Source organism: Arachis ipaensis, chromosome B09 (assembly GCF_000816755.2).
Source record: "Arachis ipaensis cultivar K30076 chromosome B09, Araip1.1, whole genome shotgun sequence".
NCBI classification, from domain to species: domain Eukaryota; kingdom Viridiplantae; phylum Streptophyta; class Magnoliopsida; order Fabales; family Fabaceae; genus Arachis; species Arachis ipaensis.
In genome coordinates, this window is record NC_029793.2 from 117,683,238 (window position 1) to 117,688,926 (window position 5,689).

At 34.0% G+C, this 5,689-nt stretch overlaps 1 long non-coding RNA gene across 1 annotated transcript in view; it reads right to left on the reverse strand.

The window, feature by feature from the left end:
* LOC110266873 overlaps window positions 1–5,000 on the reverse strand; it is a 20,328-nt gene extending 15,328 nt beyond the window's left edge. Inside the window, exon 1 of the long non-coding RNA XR_002354236.1 lies at window positions 4,987–5,000. This is a non-coding gene — a long non-coding RNA (uncharacterized LOC110266873). The remainder of the gene's footprint in view (window positions 1–4,986) is intronic.

The following is a 5,689-nucleotide window of genomic DNA, read 5'->3' on the forward strand; positions in this document are numbered from 1 at the left end:
AGAAATTATTAAATTTAAATTTACCGTCAGATTTACCGTTAGTTAAAACGGTCGATAGTTACTATTTAATTATAATTAATAATATATATTGTCAGATTTATCGGGAGATAAATCCGACGGTAAAAATTACTGGCAAAAAATTTTCGACAGTAATTAGCGGCAGACGAAAGGATCCACTGCAAACAATTAATGGCGAGGTTTATACCGTCGGATTAATTCCGAAACTAAATCTAACGATAAATATATTACTAGAAGATTTTTTTGGTAAATCCGACGGTATCCGACAAATTTCTTGTAATGAAATATTGATAGAGAAAACAAGTTCTTTTGTTCTCAAGTTAAGAAATAGATGGAAACAGTTTTTTTGACTTGAATCAAGACCCAACTTTAAGCATTAGTGTTTTTGATACAGTGGCATCGAAGATGATTTCTCTAGCATGGCGGCAAAAGTCGGAGGGAGAGAACTTGCCATGGGAAGAAAATATGTTGTCGAGGAGATGGTGAAGGACACCTTTTCTCTCGTGGACAGGGATATTATTGGTTGTGATTTCAAGACCACTATAGACTTGTATTTTGTCAGAGTTAGAAGAGTTCGGAGAAAGGGAAGTAGAGGAAGACAAGGTCGAGAAAGACGAGATTTGCTTGAGTTAGTGGCATTGACGATGATGATGACCTTGTTCTTGCAGTGGTGAAAGGATGTGTCCATGTGGGGGGAGCGGGGTATGGTTGTAATGATATTGGATGCAAAAGAAGGTGTGAAGAGGGTGTAACAATGGTGACAAGGTAAGAGTGAGAAAAGGAATAGGAGAGAGGGTTATTTTATCATTCTGAAGAGAGAGAAAGTATTACATTTAGGTCACTCTACCAATTTTTTTTGTCACTATGTAGACTTAATTAATAACATTAACACTAAAAAAAATGTTGAATACCGTCGGATTTATCGTCGGAAGGAAACAAACGGTATAAACCTCGCTGGTAAATGGTTATTAACGGATTCTACGATAGATTACCTACCAGAAAAACTATTTGGTTCCGGCGGCTTTTTTCGACGATAACGTTGGTACCATAATATGTTGTTTTCTGCACTATTACTGTCGGATTATTTTCTCGATAAATCCGACATTAATGTCAATATTTTTTTAAAAAAAAGTTGTGACGCAATTTTTTTAATTTTTTCTTTTTATTTTTAATTCTTTATTTAAATTTATAATGATCAATTTATAAATAATAAAAACCAATTATGTAATATTAAATATTAAATGTTCAAATAAATTAAAAGTCAAATAAATCAAATAAATACAATGAAACAATAAAACAAAGCTCTAATCACAATTAATGGTATGTGTGCCACCAGCAGGACCGCTGCCACCAACAGGACCGCTGCCACCAGCAGAGATGATGCCAGTAGTGTGCATCTAAGCCTGGTACACCTCCATCTGAGCCTCCATCCATTGAAGCCACTCTAGCTACTCCCACCATTCCAACCTGAGGTCATTCGTGTCCATCACACATGTGAGGATCTCCTGATATCTCTCTTAAGTCTCAGTCAGCCCCTAAGCTTACTCGTGAAGGCTGCGGGTGAGCTCTTGCACCTGCAGCCTCAAATCAATGCCTTCCTCGGGGTTGATGACTCGACTGGTGGCAGAGGCGCACGATGACCTCAATGTGGAGGTACAGAGGCTGATGGCGGAGAACAAACCAGGCTATATACGCAGTTTTTGTACGGCGCTGAGGTGGTCTCGCGCCAAACTGCATCGGGATCGATGGCTGAAGCAGCAGCGTCATTGGCATTCTCCCCACTTTGCTGAGATTGCTGAGTTGCAGCCTCTAGTCTCTGCGTGTAGAACTCCTATGTAACACATGTTATTATGATTAAGACAATAGCAATATAGTTAATCTCTAATTTTATATCACAAGATCAGATGTTTACTCACATAATGATCTTGAGAACACTGATCAGCAAATCTCTCTTTATTCTTCTTCAAAGTGTGGGTGTACTTCAAGGTCTTCACCAATGCTGTATCGTAATTCAACGACTTCGACTACACATGTTGCATCGAAATAGTATGATTAGGATAACTTTAATGATATGTCAAAGAATATAACTAAGTTAATAACAAAATTAAAGAAGCTACAACCATCCTGGTCTTAGTCTTCATGAAGGCCGATAAGCTGCCGGTATAATTGGACGACCTGACCGATGTTCTGTTAGCTTTGTTTGTGAGACGCTGATGCTTGAACCCCTTATTAGTCTCCCAGTGAACTAACAGAGACTTCTTGATTTTCAGGAAGAGTCAGGTCGTGAAGTGGTCGCGCCTCTCACGAACATCCTCCAGCATCTGTTCCAATTGCCTACCCATTCGATGGTCGTATATCTTCTTGATGAGGGCATTGTGCTCAGTGTCCCATATAAAATTCAACTACAAAAAGAAACTTTAAAATTAGTTAATCAAAATAAATCATATTAAACAAAATAGAAGATATACAAGTTGAGAAGGTTTGAAACTAAAATAAATTTATTACTGCCCACTTCTAAAACCATCGCTCTCTAGTCTTAGAGAGGATCTTCTTGTAGCTTGGCCATAGATGGTTGTACATTAGCTTGATTACATTGGTTATCTCCTGAGTACATGTATTGTCGTTTGACGCAAACCTATCAACAATTCAAAAACAAATCAATATGGCAATATAAATTAAAACTTCAGAAGCAAATAACCATAATATATAGAGATCTTTTTAGAAATTTTGACAAATTTTCATCCATAACTGGAATGTGCCACAAACTCTATCCATCAACAATTAACTTAAAAAGTAATAAATGTCTAAAATCAATGAATAATAGGCAATAATCAAGAAGCAACATCCATAAATCCACTAAATCCACTAAACTAGAATCAATAATCAGACACTTTTAGCAATTCAATAATCAGGCAATATCAAAGACTTTCAGCAATTCAAACCTTCAACCCTAAATTCACTAAAACTAGAATTAACTATCAAGAATCACTAATCACAACATATCAAATACTTTCAGCAGTTCAAATCTACAACCCTAAATTCACTAAACTAGAATCAATAATCAGACACTTCAACATATAAAAGACTTAAAGTAGTACTTATGTTGTTGTGTCATCAGGCCAAATCATTAACCAATGATGGGAGGTGGTGGAAGGGCATCAGCTGGCTCAGTTCCATGAGAAGATTCTGGGGCCACGGTATCCGTCGCTGGAGTCGGCGTCGCCGAGACATTGGATTGCTGAGTGGAGGGAGGCGCATCGTCGCCGTAGACACAGGAAAGTAGTTAGGTTAGGGACCATGATGAACGGATGACCCAATAAATCTACAACCTGTGACGTCACTAGGGTAATCGGAGTAGAGGGAGAGGATCCAAAATTTCCAGGAGTACCAGCACAAATCCTCCCTCAACCACGACCATGACTAATAAGCTTATCTGCAATACCTGTACCTGTCGTCATATCTACAAAGAACATACCAATTAATTATGTTAAACTTAGTTCAAAAATCCAATAAACAAAACTAAATCAACACAATAAAAAATAATCAACACAATGATCAATTATAATCATAAATTCAAAACAGCAAATCAACCTTATAAATTATAATAACTGGTTCAGAAAAAAAGCAACAATAATCAAAACATGTTTTAATTAGAATTGGAATAAATCAGAACTAAATAAGGAATAAAAATCAGAACATGTTCTAATTAAAATTGAAATTAAATAAGTTCAGTACTGTAAGTTCAAAATTTTGGAAAATTCTAAATTCAAAATAAGTTCAGTACTCTCAGTACAAAACTAAATAAGGAACAAAAATCAAAATAAATTAATTTTAACAGTTGAAATTTATTCCTAATATAACCCAAAACCAATTAAACATACAAAGTTGACATAATCGAGTTAAAAAGGACCAACTTAATTAATATTGTACTATTAAATAAATGCCTCAATCATCCAAAAATTCAAAAGTTTTGGTCAATTAAAAATAAATCAAATTACATCATCAATTCATAATAACAATCATAACATGCAAACGAGCATTTTTCAAGAATTAGACCAAAAAATGTATTAAAACTTTGAGGCATATTGATGAACACTTGGCATGCACAAACATTAAACATGCAAAATCAAGATCAAATAGCAATTGACAGCCCCAATTTCAAATCAACAATCAACACCAGCAACAAATAATTCAAAACCAGCAACAACCAAGCATAATCCAAATAATCCAAACGTTTTTCAGCAATTTAGATCCTAAAAGCCTAATTTAATCTATCCTAACCACTTAAAATCCACTAACATAAAATTAATTCTAACTAACTAACTAAAATTATATTAATGAAACTAAAATTAAAAACAGAGTAGTAATCTGGGTTGCCAAAACAAAACAGAAAGAAACAAAGATGAAAGGAGCTGCACTGGCACTATGATATTGCTGGTGTGAGAAGTGGCAAATGAACGGTCACCGGAGTTAGAACGTAGCCGGAACGAGCTAGTAATAGGGGCTGTGTGACACGGGCCGAGCTACAGTGGGTTAGAAAGAGAAGGGAAAGGCTACGGCTTAGGGTGGCCGGCAGCAACAGGGAAGGCAAGAAGGTTAGAGAGAGAAGGGGCAAAGGGGAAGAGAGAGGGAGGCGAAAGGGTTAGAGAGAGAGAGGGAAATTCGAATGAGGGGAGAAGAGGTTTTGCGCTTTGAATTTATGGCCCAGATATCATCGAAAAAATTTGACGGTAAACCCACTTAGTGAAACGCTGCATGAAACGCTACATTTTGGTGACCCGTAAATTCGACGGTAAATACGACCCTAAAAGATGCGTCAATTTATTTTTGTTTCCCTTTAAATATTGCTGGTAAATTTACCATCGGAAACATAAATCTGTCGGTAATTACTTAACCTTACGAATTTGACGCTGTTATCATTGGTAAATCTGCTGCTACTCTGCAATGCTAAATCCGATAATACTCAACATTTTTTTTTGCAGTGTAAAATGATTTAGAGATTCAATTGAAAGAACAAAAAAAAATATATGGATCTAATTATAAAGTTGGTAAATGATAAAGATTAACAAAATAATCAAACTTAAAATAAATATAAAATATTTAAAAACTAATTTTTTTATATATTTTAAATTAAACTAAATATTGACTTTTAATTTTTTTTAACAAATTAAACACAAAATTTTTTAAAGAACATATCAATCACTTTAAAGGATATGTTGACAAATTATTTTAAGAGTGAATAAATAATAGTAGTACATACTAAAGAAAATGAATAGGAGAAAAATATAACAAAAACTTTTAAATATTCCTTTATCTAATCTTCTGTTCGTCTAACATAAAGTTACAATTATGTATTTATAATCTTATAAATCGTTTTAGTTTGAGGAGTAGTTTTGACTTGTGAAAATAATTTTTACAATATATTAGACATTTTTTTTAGTTTTTTAGTATCTGTTTTTATTTCATTTATACTTTTTTTTATGTATGTCTTTTCATTTACTCTTCTTTTAATAATAAATGTCATATAATTGTTTTCCATTTTGACGGATTTATTGATAATTTTTTATATCAAAATTTATTCAAATATTTCTATTTATAGTTTTATTTTAAAGTGATATTTTTTTTAGTTCTACTCACAAATCAACTTGTCTTTGTTAACAATTAGCTGATA